Source organism: Podarcis cretensis (genome assembly GCF_951804945.1).
Source record: "Podarcis cretensis genome assembly, chromosome: 14".
Classification (NCBI taxonomy): domain Eukaryota; kingdom Metazoa; phylum Chordata; class Lepidosauria; order Squamata; family Lacertidae; genus Podarcis; species Podarcis cretensis.
In genome coordinates, this window is record NC_137183.1 from 33,967,093 (window position 1) to 33,983,551 (window position 16,459).

Consider the following 16,459-nt stretch of genomic DNA (forward strand, 5'->3'; position numbering starts at 1 on the left):
AAGGGGGAGTGACCTTAATTGGGAGCATGGCCATTCTGGGTAGATTTGCTTTGTCCTTTGCTGTGTTTATTAAAGAAACTAACTGTAAGAATTCCCTTTCATTTGATCTGCTCATTTACGGCCACAGGGGAGGAAGCAGATTCCCCAAAGTCTGACACCGGTACCCAGGGTACCTAGGCCACACCTCCTCTCCAGAACATGCTGCTCAGTGACCCTGCTCTGTCACCTTCTCAAGTGTTTTCACCTGTGCAGAGTGTGCTCTTGAGCTGTGACAATGCTTTTTGCTTGCCTGGATGGGGGTGGGGGGGTGGGGAATGGAAAAACGTGCGCTTGATGTATGTGTATAAAACCCATTTTACTTTCATGTCACTGGGATACAGCCCACTTGGCCTTCTCAAGAGTCAAATCCAATGATCTGCCCCTGTTTGCCTCCAGGACTTACCTACCACTAGCATGAGGCTCCTCCCCTTGCCTCCCCTCCTAGAAGCTACCCTAAAAAGGAATGAAGTTCCCCCAAAAAAGACTGGAAAAGTTTCCTCATCCTGGCCTTATGCAGCAAGTCAAGGCTTACATTTTTACAACTGAGATGTCAGTCTAAGAAAGTTTGCTTGTTAGGGCAAGCTCTGGTTTCTGTAGTGCTGTTCATCATGTGTGTGTTCGGAAGAGTGTTCTGTGGAGGGGTCTCCTTCCCTCTCATGAAAGCTATGGAGAAAAATCTCCTACGGGGATGTATCATCATTCAGGCTGGGTATCTAAGAGATAAATGAGATCAATAAGGCAGTGCCCAACAGGAATTTAATCCAGCATTCTGTTTGAAGACCTCCCCCAGGGATAGGCTATTCCAGGGATGGGAGTTTTAGCATGCTGTTGGGTGTTTTTCCTCCCCTAGTAAAGCGCCACGCTATTGGTTTCGATCCATTGTGTTTATGAGTTTCAGAGTCAAAAGAAAGTTGAGAAGAGAAATCAAAGTGACTGGAACACCATGATCTTGTGGCCGGTTCTGTATTCTTGTTCCCATTATCAATGGGGGAAAAACACCATGCGGCGGGCAAGTGATGCTTATAGAAAACAAATACCATACGGTCTTCTTTCCAGCCATTTAAATCATTGTTAACTACTTCTAACCAACCTCTTTTTCTCCCCCTGGGTTGTTTAATTATTGCCGAATAAGTGATACTGTTGAGGAATTCATCTGGGGGTGCAGCGAGGGGGGGCACAGAGAAAGTAATTAGTATTTCTATCTATCTCAATGAAAGAGACTATTACTATTAATTAATATCCATACAAGGAAGCCAAAGAGGTTTTTAAAAAGTCTACAATAGAGATATCTCCAGGGTCCACATTTACTTCGAGAGCCTCTTTGACAGGTAGCCATTTATTATTTTAACAAGCTGAGATAGTCTGCATCGCCAGTCTCGGGAGGTCAATCCGTCATTGCTGTCAAATATTTGATAACTAAAGTGTCTGTATTAATAACTAAAAATGGGGAAAAGATAGAGCATTGTAAGAGGTGAGATAACTGCAGCGGGGGGTCAGGATGCTAGCAAATGGCAAACAGCGGCAGGCTGGCTTTTGCACAAAGGAAGGAACAGATCGCTGTATATACGGACACGGTGCTTTATTCCAGTTGTATTTGGATGCTACTGAGTTATAATCTCACATCCTGGAGTGCAGGGGACATGGTTGAGATTTATTCAATTATGTCTGGGATAGAGCAGGGGTAACCAATGCAGTGTTCCCCCCAGATGGTGAGGACTGCAACTCCCATCATCTCCAGTCAGTCTAGCCAATAGCCAGGCATGATGGGAGATGTAGTCCACCACAAATGAAGGTAGTGCTGGCTCTATGACCCCTGCTCCCTCAAGAAGTCTAACTCCTCAGCCCAGCGGGTCTAAAAGGCTCTTGTGAGTGGATCCCCTTGCTGGGCAGTGGGCAGATCCTTGACAGATGCCCTACCATGTCGACACTTCTCCCTGGAACTCTCTAAAGCAGCGGTTCTCAACCTGTGGGTCCCCATATGTTGTTGAACTACAACTCCCATCATCCCTAGCTAGCAAGGTCAGAGCTCAGGGATGATGGGAGTTGTAGTCCAACAACATCTGGGGACCCACAGGTTGAGAACTGCTGAAGGAACAAAGACTTTTCCTATGATGGGGAATACGGATTGAGAGATATTTTTGGCCCTCCCTTATATCCAGTCCAATTTATTATACTGGCCATGGGAATCCAAATTAAAAATAAGTACAAGTAAAAGGAGTGTTTCGCCACAAATAATCCTCTCTATTTGGATCTCCGTGTCTCCTTTACAGTTCAGTGCTATATTGTCCAAGGTTTTCTTTCTGATCTTTTTAGCCCCCAAAGAAAAAAGGGCAACTTTATGAGTCACTAAGAAGCCATAGGACCTTCTCTGCCAGGGAGAGACATCTTGTATGGATGGTAAGGTGAGAAATTGCCTCCTGGGCCCAATGTATAATGTATAGTGGGCAATACACCTGCGGTTGCCCATATATACAGAGTCTGTCTTTGTACGGGGCCCTCCCTTATAAACCCAGAACTCGGAGTCTAGGGCTGCCAGAGAATTTATTCATCCCATGTCCAGAATGGAAATCAATCCAGTGACTATGATTAGCATCCACTGTTGTTGTTCCTTTAGTCCACAAGTACTCCCATTTGCACCGTGTTTTCTTTGCATTGGAATGAATGGGTGGAATAATGCAATGAGCATTTTACATAATTTCACCCCAGTGGACAGTGAGATGAATAACACTGTTCTGGGGGGAATGTGAACTACAGTGGAACAGAAACAGTGCTGCATGTGACAAATACAGCAGGGAACAAAAAACGATGCCTTTTTACATCTGTATCAGGGTCACTGTAGAATTTGATTGGCAGCTGGTTCAAATTGGCTTAAAGAAAGCATCCCATGTGAAATCCCAATAGGGAGTAGCAACTTACTCAAAATCAAGAGCAAGTATCATCATTTAATTTTTTTATTGTGTTTATATTTCCTGCACTTCAGCAGGCCGCCCTCAACACGCCTCCAGCCTCTTTAGCCACAATAACTTCATCCATGAGTCATGAAAACTCTCCAGGGCGCTCCCCATTTACTCGCATCAGATCTCTGCCATGCTCCTCTTCCTCCTCCTCCTCCCTCTCCTCTTCTTCTTATCCTGCATTTTTCTTGCAGGGCCGTCAGGTCCTTGCACATCATTTCCAGCCATTGGTCTCTGAGTGAAATCCTTCCCATGCTCTGCTTATGTTGCCACCCAGGTGCCTTTGTGCCCTTCCGTATGTGTGAACTGCTACTGCTGAAAAGTATTTGTATTCAAGTTATTTGAAGAAGGATATTTAGAACTTTGAATCTGGAGAGAGCTCCCCATTCATTCTCAGAGTGATAAATTTATTTATCTGCATTAGTTGGCCTCACCATGTTGTTTGTTACTATGGTACTTAAGTTTGTGTTTTTATGCTGTAAACCACTCTGTGATCCTCGGATGAAGGGCGGTATAGAAAATTTAACAGCAGCAGCAGCAACAATAATTTCACTTATGTGTACGCATGCCCAGAATGTAACCCCTACATAAGTGGGGAGTAGCCTGTAGACTTGAGGGAATTAACAAAGATGACTAAGTTAGGCCTGTTCATTTGAAATACAAACTTAAGTTACATGTGACCGTTCTTTTCAGTGGGTCTGCTTTGCATAGGACTAGCCTTGGATACAACCCATAGATTTCTGGGTTTTCTTACAAGGACCCAGGCTTCTTTTTATCAAAACCAATTGTCCATGCAGCATTGGTTATCACTAGTGGAAAGCAGAAAAAAGGATGTCCTTGTAAGAATTAAGTTGTCCTTCCTGCACCACTCACATTACCTCTTGTTCTGATTTCCATATTTTTGTTTTCCCCTTCACTTCACAGCAAGAAGCAAATCCTGAATACAGATGTAACTCCACTCTTTTATCCAAAGGACAGTCTTCCAAAGTATTATATACAAGTGTCGAACTGTATTCAAGTACTTGTCAAGGAAGAATGACCTCATTATTCATGAATTGTTCCAGGGTGTTCCAGGGATTGGGCATTGCACGTCTCGTCAATTTGAATACCTCTTGAAAGAAGAATATTATAACCGCAGAAAATATTAATACTTTTTTTTTGGTTCAGATCTCACTCTCAACCTGTTCCCATCCATTTTAGGACTACGTTGAAATAACTCCCTCCTAGTTTTGCTGCTCTATGAGAATGGCAGTATGTGAGTGAAATTGAGCAATTTTCAGAAGTGGGGTGGGCAAACCCAGCATTGCAGGGGGTTGGACTAGATGACCCTTGGGGTCCCTTCCAACTCTACCATCCCTCCCTCCCTCCTTTCTATACCTACGTCCATCACACACACTGTTTAATGCCCAAATATACTTCTGAGCAGGTAACAAGTATAAAAAACAATTACATAATTAAAATACATACAGCCACCATTAAAATGCAAAATAAAACAATCATAGGGAAAAAAGAAGATTCAAGTCGAGAGATAAATGGTAAGCCAGCAGTGCCTTCAAAACTCAGCAGAACACCAATATAGTGGTACCTCGGGTTACAGACGCTTCAGGTTACAGATGCTACAGGTTACAGACTCTGCTAACCCAGAAATAGTACCTCGGGTTAAGAACTTTGCTTCAGGATGAGAACAGAAACTTGGTGGCGGCGGCGCGGCGGCAGTGGGAGGCCCCATTAGCTAAAGTAGTACCTCAGAACAGTTTCAGGTTAAGAACGGACCTCCAGAACGAATTAAGTTCTTAACCCGAGGTACCACTGTACAGATTTCAGCAGAGAGCGTATTCCAGAACCCCAGTGAAAAAGCCTGCCTCTGTATCACCACAAAGCCAAGAATGAATAGGCTGAAGCAAGTCTAACTGGGCTTCACTTGCTGATGGTAATGCCCTCACTGAGCAATGGAGGGAAAGATGATCTTTCAAGTCACATGTTCCAGAGATGTTTTCTTTTCCAGCACTTTATTTTATTCCTCATGCAGTTTAATATCTACATGAAACCACTGAGTAGGGTTATCCACAGTTCTGGAGTATGTTGTCAGCAACAGGGGTGCTGACTTACCCATCTCCCCTCCCCACACATTGAGGAGGCCCAGCCACAGGCAGGGGATGGCAGCCCCCACAATATTGGGAGGGGGCATAGCCCTTCTGCCCTATATCCAGTACTCCTGGTCAGCAATATGCTGATGACACACAGCTCTACTTCTCCTTTACATCTGCAGATGTGGCAGTGGAAGTGCTGGACTGTTGTCTTGCCTTGGTAATGGACTGGATGAGACCCAGTAAACTGAAGCTCAATCCAGATAAAACTGAGGCAGGGGAGGACCTTGGTAATAGGCCATCCTGTATGAGGACATTTGACACCCCCAGCCCTAGCATCACCAGCTTAAGCCAGGCTTCAGGAAGGAGGTGTGAGGCTCTGGCAGGGTCCTAGAGCCCTCCTTCCTCCTTCCCAAAGCCCAGTAAGCACTTGTCTGGCTTTGGGAAGGAGAAAGGAGGACTCTGAGACCCTCACACCTCCTTCCTGAAGCCAGGCAAGTAGCTACCTGGCTTTGAGAAGGCACCCTACTTGGCAGTATGCCCCATATGACTGCACCTTTCACACTGCCCTAAATCAGCCTCTGACTGAGTTACCATTAGTGGGCAGTTCCCTAAACTGGATGGACAGAAGATCACATGCTCCTGATGATGTTACACTCCTTCTGAAAGAGCAGGTATATAGTCCTCCTGGATCCTTTGCTGTTGCTTGAGGCTCAGGTGATCTCAATGGCGTGAAGTGCCTTCCATTAGCTTTGGCTTGTGGCCAGCTGTGTGCCTACCTGGACAGAGATACCCAACTTCAATTGTCTATGCTCTGGTAAGCTCTAGGTTAGATTGCTGAAATGCATTATAGGTAGGGCTACCTCTGAAGATGTTTCGGAAATGTCAGGTGGTGCAGAATTTGTTGGCCATGTTGCTCACCAGGGCAAGAAGTTCTGAGCATGTTACACTGAATCTGGTACAACTGTACTGGCTGCCAGTTCTGGGCCCAATTAAAAGTACTGGTTTGGGCCTATAAAGCCCTAAACTGCTCAGGACTGCGATATCTCAAGGACCACCTCTCCCCATATGAACTGACCCAGAAATCATGAGAATGGGGCTTTTCTATAGTGGCTTTCTGTCTTCCTGTTTGTGCAATGTTCTCCTCAGGCAAGCTCACCTAGTGCCTTCATTATATATCTTTAGCATACCCTCCAACATTTCTCCAGTGAAAATGGGGACGTCCCATTCTACAACAATAATTTTACTATTTATGCCCCACACATCTTACTAGGTTGCCCCAGCCACTCTGGGCAGCTTCCAACATATATAAAAACATAATATAACATTAAAAAACCTTCGCTATACAGGATTGCCTTCAGATGGCTGGGGGGGGGGCAGCGGCGGATAACTCCATACCCTCCAACAGTTCTCCAATGAAAATAGGGACATCCTAACATACCCTCCAAAATTTCTCTGATGAAAATAGGGACATTCTAAGTAAAAGTGGGACATTCTGGGATCAATTCAGAAACTGGGTCGGCTTCTCTAAATCAGGAACATCCCTGGAAAATAGGGACTCTTGGAGGGTCTGATTTATGTGCCAGGCAGAAATGTTTCTCTTCAACCAGGCATCTGGTTGATTAACATTCTATGGCTTTTTATGTTTCCTAGTTCTGCTGGATCTCTCAGCGGCGTTTGATACCATCGACCATAACATCCTTCTGGACCGTCTAGAGGGGCTGGGAGCTGGGGGCACTGTTATACAGTGGTTCCGCTCCTTCCTCCTGGGCCGTGTTCAGAAAGTGGTGGTGGGGGATGAGTGTTCAGACCCCTGGGCTCTCACTTGTGGGGTGCCTCAGGGTTCTGTCCTCTCCCCCATGCTTTTCAACATTTACATGCAGCTGCTCGGAGAGATCATCAGGAGGTTTGGGCTGGGTGTTCATCAGTATGCGGATGATACCCAGCTCTACCTCTCTTTTAAATCAGAACCAGTGAAGGCGGTGAAGGTCCTGTGTGAGTGTCTGGAGGCGGTTGGGGGATGGATGGCGGCTAACAGATTGAGGTTGAATCCTGACAAGACAGAAGTACTGTTTTTGGGGGACAGGAGGCAGGCAGGTGTGGCGGATTCCCTGGTCCTGAATGGGGTAACTGTGCCCCTGAAGGACCAGGTGCGCAGCCTGGGAGTCATTTTGGACTCACAGCTGTCCATGGAGGCACAGGTCAAATCTGTGTCCAGGGCAGCTGTTTACCAGCTCCATCTGGTACGTAGGCTGAGACCTTATCTGCCTGCGGACTGTCTCGCCAGAGTGGTGCATGCTCTGGTTATCTCCCGCTTGGACTACTGCAATGCACTCTACATGGGGCTACCTTTAAAGGTGACTCGGAAACTACAACTAATCCAGAACGCGGCAGCTAGACTGGTGACTGGGGGCGGCCGCCGCGACCACATAACACCGGTCTTGAAAAACCTGCATTGGCTCCCAGTACGTTTCCGAGCACAATTCAAAGTGTTGGTGCTGACCTTTAAAGCACTAAACGGCCTCGGTCCAGTATACCTGAAGGAGCGTCTCCACCCCCATCATTCTGCCCGGACGCTGAGGTCCAGCGCCGAGGGCCTTCTGGCGGTTCCCTCATTGCGAGAAGCAAAGCTACAGGGAACCAGGCAGAGGGCCTTCTCGGTAGTGGCGCCCGCCCTGTGGAACGCCTTTCCAGCAGATGTCAAAGCGATAAACAACTACCTGATATTCAGAAGACATCTGAAGGCAGCCCTGTTTAGGGAAGTTTTTAACGTGTGATATTTTATTGTATTTTTGGTTTTTATGGAAGCCGCCCAGAGTGGCTGGGGAGGCCCAGCCAGATGGGCAGGGTATAAATAAATTATTATTATTATTATTATTATTATTATGACACTGTGGACTCTCAAGGAGTTCAGTTGCCTGCGCTAGGGATGAGGGAAGAATGAACTTCTGTAAAACTGGGTTGCTGACTCTTGGGCTACTCCAATCCACAGCTGAGCAGTGAGCTGTTCAGACTGAGAAGCCACACCGCAAGCTAGTAACTTTATAGCAGGCAATGTTGGTTCCTTCTGTCACCTGATTCCTGTTGGGTTTGAGGCTGCAAAGCCGCCCTCTGTCCAACTGTAGCGTTGCCCAAGGTCAGACTGGCAGCCTCTGCTTTTGTGCTCCCGAGCAGCGCAGAAAGGAAGGTACATGGCCAGGCCTTTCCACAGGTGTCTCTGGATTGAGAAGCCTTATGCAGGCTTTTAAGGAAACCTGGAGTCCCCTTGGAATAAGAGGAACCCCTTATGATGTAACAGAAAAGACACCAAACACAGCAAGTATCTGAAATAGCTTGGTGGCCATGCCTTTGGTAGGCTTCGTGGAAGGGAAAATGGGTCTGGGACTTTTATAAGCGTTGGATTTATTGATGAGGCTGGCAGAGATCTTCTTAACAAGTTTGGATTCCATCCCGAAACAACCTCCGACCTCCCTGTGAAGTTGGTGGGAGTGCAGCCAAATGCATTGATTTAAAAATAGAGAGAAGAGAAAAAAGCAACCAGATAAAAGCTTCAGATTAAACTGTATAATCAATACACTCTGTGAACTGGAATCCCACTCCCCAAAGTCAAGTAGAACGTGAACACCCTGGGAGGGAGGGGGTGTATATGTGTGTTTCTTTTTTAAGCAGAGCATGGAAAGTTGGTGGTAGTGGAGGGGAGAAAACAACTTTTCCAAACTGTTAGTAATTATGCCTTGATTGTTGTTTATGTTTGCTGTACTGTAACTGGCTTGCCTAAGGGCGGCTGGTGGTGCTGGAGAAGATACAAAACTAATTTCGTTTTAAAGGGGGAAATGAAAGTTTTAAAGTAGTTTAATGTTTCGATAAAACTATAATGGGTAGAGAAAATTGGAGCCTCCAAGTCAATAAAGAGCACTAATTCCGATAATAAGTCAAACCCTTAACTCTCCCCAGATCTCCTGGAATCCTTCTTTCTGACATGGGTGTAGAATGCTACTTAGGCCTACAATGGATGTCAAATTGGGATGAGATGCTTTGCCCCCGAAAACGTCCATTTGCCCCTCTTACAAAGTAATCTCAAATTATTATTATTTATTATTTTATATATTGCTTAATTGGGCTGTGCACGTCCCCCTCTGGATTCAGCCCTTTGAAGCAGCCCTGATTCAGCACAGGATAATTAAGGGTTGACCGGACTCAGATCTGGGCCCTGAATCAATTTGGGGGCCCTACAAAGGGGTAAGGTTTAAACCCCTAATTAAGCATGTCATTGGGGGCAGGGAGAAGCAGGTACCACTGGTTGCCTGTATCTCACCCCCCGTCACCCTGAACTGCATGTTTAATCATGACATTATTGGATAAAATGAAGGGTGGATGAATCTATTAATGACTCTCATTTTTCCAATCTTAAATTCAGTTGTCCCCATTTGAGGATTTAAAATTCGTGAACATTTGTCAGCATTTTAGTGCAAATCTCTCCTGAAATGCACATTTTTGGTATGCAGCTTTGGCTAATATACTAATTTGGGCAAACACACACCCTCCATCCTTTCTCCCATGAAAATAGGGATTTCCCATTCCACAATGATCATTTTACTATTTATACCCCATACATCTTACTGGGTTGCCCCAGCCACTCTGGGCAGCTTCTAGCACATATAAAAACATAATAAAACATTAACAATTAAAAAGACTTCCCTATACAGGATTGCCATCAGATGGCTGGGGAGTTGGATAACTCCATACCCTCCAACATTTCTCCAATGAAAATAGGGACATCCTAAGGAAAAGCGGGACATTCCGGGATCAAATCAGAAACTGGGATGGCTTCTCTAAATCAGGGACATCCATGGCAAATAGGGACACTTGAAGGGTCTGCAAGCAATTACCACCATATAATTCATTACCTATGTTTTCACAAATGTATGGATTTTTATGCACACTTTCTCCTAACGTGCCAACTGGAATACTTCTAGATCTTGGCACCTGCTTGGTTTTGACTTTGCAGCAGAAGCTAGCCTACATGGTAGGAACTTGACACCTGCATGTTTTGAACCAGGTACATGTTTCTGGTCCTCCTGGATTGGCAGCCAGCTCCCTCTGCATTGGCACATAGCTCTGGCTTGCTCAGAGCATGACACTTGCAGAGCTTGAGAAATGGCTCACAGTTTCAATCCCACAACCATCAGGGAAGAAGGGACCCATGACTGGCCCACAAGTTTGAACACCATACAGGATGTGGACTGCTGCTACATCGGTGCAAAACCACACAGGATGGCTATGGAGCAGTGTGTTGGCACACATCAGTCTGTGAGTTGCAGACTCGAAAGTGAAATGAGGATGAATGATGAGGGGCAAATGAGGACACTGTTTATTGGGGTCCCCACTTTTTAAAAAAGAGACACTGAACTTGCCTTCAAGCTGGGCTTAATGCAAGCATCTTGACTGAATGCATTTGAAAGTTAAGAAGGCCGCTAGGACTCAAGGGCATCGTGCTTGCAGCCAGATGGGGGCAATTCATCACGAGCTGGATGGGATGTAATTGGATGTTACAAATTTGAAAATAACCTCTTTGTCAATGCCTCCGTTAGCAGAGGACACCCGACAAGAGCTTTCTTGTCTTTGGGGCCCACCTCCCAGCAAAGTGGAATCGCTGACTACATCTTTATTAGAAGGCCATGTTTATGCTTCCGAATGGTAGCTTTGAGAGGCGTCGCGGTCCCAGTTCTATACCAAAATATGCCACTGGAAGCAAATGACAGAGCAGGGAGTTAAACAGTGGTATCCGCTGCCGCAAGGTGGTATCCATTTGAACTGTCTCCAAAGGGGATTATGCAAATTAATGGAGGAAAAGGCTACCAGTGGCTACTAGCCATGAGGCCTATATATTACCTCCAGTGTGTCATTGAACACCAGCTGCTGGGAAGGAGAGCAGGGGTGTAAATGGCATGAGAAGGTTGTTGAGCTCATTTTCTGCTTTGGGCTTCCTATGGGCATTTTGCCGGCCACAGTGAGAACAGAATGCTGGACTAGATAAGGGCTCACCTCCTGTTCTTATGTATGGATGCCAAGACGACAGATGCTTAGTGTCAGGAGTGTGGGCAGGAGCCAGGCCCTGGGACCAGTAGGGCTTCGCAGGACTGGGGCCTTCCTGAGTTTGTTCTGGAGAGGCAAGGCGTGGCTGCACAGGTGAGGCCACTTGGTAACTCACTGCACCTGGTGGCAAGAGCTGGGAAGGGATATAAGGTCAGCATTTCCCTTTGGCTCTTCACCACAGCAACTCATTTCATGCCTTGCTGCGTTTGGCTTCTTGCTTCCTGATCCTCAGACCTCAGCTTCTTGACTCCTTGCTTCTCGACCCTCAGACCCTTGACTTCGTGACTCCTTGCTTCTCAACCCTTGGATCCCTGGCTTCTGGACTCTCATTCCTGCTCCCACCCTGCCATTTTGCCCCCAGTCCAGATGTCCTCAGCCGGGACTTCGATCGGCCGTAGACCGGACCGTAACACTTAGAGTGTAATGGATTCTAGGCAGTGGAGGCTGGTTAGTCTGGCCACTGGCCCACCAATCTGTCTGCCCTCAGCCAGGTCCCATTGTCTGCCTGCCTTCTTCATTACATTCAGATGTGTGGGGGGGCATTGGCTATTGGGTTCTTCTTTACTACCCCTTGTAAAACTCAGCAGGGAAATGGACGTGCGAAAGAGCTAGAATTAGTTGACGCTTCCTGTCACTGGCTCTGGAGTTTCTGCCTTCCCCACCCTGCCAGTCCCGATGGGCACCAGTCACCACTGATTCTAAGACTTTATGACTTGAAGTTGGGATCTATTCTAATAAGCTATTATGTATTATAGGTGTGCAGGTCTTGGAGTCCCTTTTAGGTATCAAATGGAACTGAAGAATTGACTTCTCTGATTGGCAAGCATTATGTCTGGTCAACAGAGTAGAACTTTGTCTGCTTTATTCATGCTCTAGAGACCAAGCTCCAACATAAAATATTAAATCTTATTAGCCATCCGGTGCCCCTACCAAGTTGTCTACCTAATCCTAAATATCACTGTATGTCAGTGCTTAAGTATTAAATATCCTTGCACACTCCATGCATTGAATATAGTGAAACGTTCATAGGAAGGTGGCTCATTGGCAGACTGTGGTTGGTTGGACAGCTATGGCCATTCCTGGACAGGGAGAGCCTGGTCACAGTAGTTCATGCACTGGTTACTTCAAGATTGCATTACTGCAGTGTGCTCTATGTGGAGTTTCCCTTGCCCTTGATCTGGAAGCTCCATTTACTGCTGCAGCACAATTGCTGACAGGAGTGAGGTCTTGTCAGCATATAACACCTGTGCTCAGAGGCCTGCACTGGTTGCCAATCTGCTATTGGGCTGAGCTCAACGTGTTACTATTAGTATATAATGCCCTTAACAACTTGGAACCAGTTTCCCTACAAGATCGCCTTAAACCATAGGTGCCCAGTTGTCTGCTTTGCATAGGAGCAAATTCTTAGGGGCCAAAGGAGCTTTGCCCCCAATAAAATATTTGAGGGGGGCACCACCCAAAGTCGATGGGCATTGCCATTCAAATGCTGTGTATGCACTGTGCCATGTGATTATGTGGGGCAGGGCTTACCTCCCCCCCCAATTTTGTTCAGGTTGGTACCCCTGATTGGTGGAATTGGCACTTTTACAAGTGCCACATAATACCCACACCATATCTGTAAGAGCTCAATTGTTTAGTGTGGCAGGACTGAAACTTGGAACTCCCTGCCTATTGATATCAAGCAGGCCCCTTCACAGTATTCCTTTTGGTGCCTGCTGAAGACATTCTTATTTAGACAAGCCTACCCAGATGTTTAGAAAGTTTGTAGGAGTTTTAATTTATTTTAATCAATTTTATTGTGGTTTTAACCTTCTGTATGCTTTAGATATTTCAGGGATAATTTTATTGTTTTATCTTTTTTGTAAGCCACTTTGAGGTTTTTTCTACCATCCATTGGAATATACATTTTATGAATAAAATGAAATAAATAAAACATCTGCTTTGCATGTAGGAGGTCTCAAGTTCAACCTCAAGTTCAATCTCCAGGTAGGTCTGGGAGAGAGGCCTGTCTGAAACCCTGGAGAGCTGCTGCCTGTCCGTGCAGACAATCCTGAACTAGGTGGATCACCAATTACCACTAAATATGAAATATCAAGAACTCAGATTTGGATTTGTTCATTTGTATCTAGTCACCAGACCATCACACAACAAAGCTCATTGATTCAATAACATGTATATATTTAGCAAATATTTTTTGCAAAGCTGGAGAATATTCACAGCATATTCTGAGGGTGTTTTACAGCAGATTTTGGAAAGACAATCTTTGGCGGACAAATTCATTATGGAAGTTTGACATCAAATGCTGTGCCTCAACATGCAGTCATGAAATTCCTCCACCCACTTGACCCTCCAAAATGATGTCTCATCGCAAAAGCCAAGAAAGGAAGACGTTACAAATAAAAGAGAAAAGAACTGTCAAGCCCATGATTCTCTTGAAAAGATTCCTTCTGACTTTGGATATCTGGAAGCTTTGGCAGCCCAGCTAAAATTTCCAGCCAGACAGCAGTGTTGGAGTAGTGTCAGGATGGAACAAAGGCATGGGATGAGGGCCTTCAGATGTGTGTGTATGTTTGGCAATGTGTTTCATGAGTGTACTGAAACACTGGTAGAGCTCAAAGGTTTAGTCAATTAAAGAGGGCGTTCTCAGCAATGGCACTGCGGGAAAGTTGCCTTATCCTGAGCCAGACCGTTAGCCCATGTAGCTAGTATTGTCACTCTTCACTGACTGGTGGTGACTCTCCAAGGTTTTCAGACCAGGCGTCATTTCCACCCCACCTCAGGTTGAACCTGAGACCTTGTGCATACAAAGGAGGAGCTCTACCACTAAGTTATGTGTGTTTAATGACTGCTACTATTGTGAAAACTCTAATTGCAGGGGTTTGACATAGGAGGCTGCCTTATCCTGAGTCAGACTATTGGTCCACCTGGCCCAGTATTTTCTGTACTGGTAGAGGCTTTCCAGAGCTTCAGGCAGGGGTCTGTCTTAGTAATAGACATTAACATGATGCAAGGTGTGGGAATGCAAAGTTTCAGCACCAGAATTTGGGGTAAGGTAGAGTAAGCGGTGGAGGCAGGGGAGGGAATTCAAGATGGGGACTAGTTTTGCCAGGAGCTTTATACTTATTGATTCCATGCAGTAGTTGTCATAAATAGATCAGGACATGTGATTTGCAGAACAGCTTTATGTGTCCATCAATACCTGAGCATCTTTATTCCTACCTGTGAGTAAGAGAACGGCAACAAATTCAGCTCCCAAGTCAGAATAAATCCCGACTGGCATTAAAGTATTGCTCTTCACATCTTATAGCACAGCAAAGTAAAATAAACAAAAATAATATAATATATTTGCATGGTAAACTTAATTACACAGAGGAAAGCTGCAAATTACCAGCATTTTCTGAGTGTTATCAGAATGGAAGAGCCTTAGTTCAAGTCATATGTGATTTAAATCTTGAAAAAGTCTTGTTGAGGTGTCTTTTGTTTGCTTTTGTTTTTCCATCTTCTTTGTCTTCTTAACGGGAACATCAAAACTCTGAAGACTAACTTCACTAAATCAAAATGAGTGTCCTCTAAATAATTGGGAACGTTATTGGCTTCTATTGATTTAACAATACCTTTTTGTCGTTGCGGAACTTCATCTTGGAAGTTGTGATACTGGCATGAATAAGAAAGAGGAGGCATTGCGACGGAATGAGATGTACCTAACCATTTTTCACTTTAGAAAGGGAGTCGTATTCCGTCAATGAGATATTACTAACATAACTCAATCTTCCCAGAGAGATAAAATAAAATTAAAACCATAGCAAATTAAGGATATGGGTAGCCTGAGCCATCAATCTTTTTGCAGCTCAACGATGGAGTGCCATCCATTTTAAGTCTAAAACATAATGTGAGGGACACAGGGATCAAGTGCCTTAAGGACCGTAGCTCTGTGGTGGAGCATCTGCTTTGCATGCAGAAGGTCCAATATTCAGTTCCCAGCCCTCTAGGTAGGGAAAGACCACTGCCTGAAACCTTGGTGATCCACTGCCAAGCAGAGTAGACCAATGTTCTTCAACCTTGGGTTCCTAGATGTTGTTGGCCATCATCTCTGACCAGTGGCTAATATAGGTCCTGCTTCCATGCTTCTTGTAGGCATTTGGTTGGACATTGTGAGAGTGGCCTTTGTGCATTCAAAGTTGGGGCATATTTGCCCTTTCACAGATGACTCAGGAGCTCTTAGATGCTCCCAAGGGAGGAGGTGAAAGGGGTCATATGGGGCCTAATGGCTAATAGGGAAGTTCCTCTTCACTGGGTTAAATAACCCTCCCTTCCTACACATATGCAGTGTGGGCTTTGGCCAAACTGTTGAACAGGCTGAGCCAAAATTTTTTGAGGTGTGACCTCTTGGCCTTAGAATCTCCATGTTTTTCACCTTCTTCACACTGCTGGGAGTGATTTGTGCTGGGGTGGTCTGGTAGCCTGTGAGGGCACTGAGTAGGGGTAGGTAAGAATGTGGGTGAGAAGATAGTTGGGAAACAGGCATTATTGGATGCCCTTTGGGGATGTGCCAGTGCTTTATGCCTCAGGGGACTTGGCAGTGCCCTTCAGGCCTAGCATGTGGATTTTGGGTGAACACTGGACAGCAGAGCCTGACTGGTTCATAAGACCAAGGCTCTGCTAGCAAGGAGGGAGTCATTTCATCCCAATCCTTAACTGAGGAGCCATAGTTTATGACTGCATTGGCAGACCTTGGTACCTCAAATTCTAGTTGCGCCCTGTGTGATGCCAAAATCTGGTGCCCCTGCCACTCACATTCCACTGGACATCTTAGTTGCATGTGGCACCTGCTGTGGTACCCCTGAGGCTTGGTGCCCATTGTGATCAAATCAATTGTGCCCCACTAGATCCACCTTTTGTGGCTGTAGCACATGCCCAGGGGACTGAGGTGGATGCTTCCCTACCTGGATTATATAAACCCTCACTTTCTTGCACTTCTTTGCATTTGGTTCATTGGGTTTATGTTGGTTTGCAGTTTCTCCAAACTGTTATATTTTAATAAATATAACCTTCATTCCAGCTCTTTCTCATGAGTGCTATTTTCAGGTGCTTTCCTGAAACAACTGTCCTGGCTCTTGCTGGCTGAAGAACTCAGACTCAGATTATGGTTGCTGTCCAAACCTTTCATGCTTGGGTCAGTACGGTATGGAGGCAACCCTTAAGGCACCACAAGCTATCTGCATGGCTAAGCTGTTGTCCCAATGAGTGATGCGCCCTTTCCCTTACTGCTTCCTTTAAAAGAGA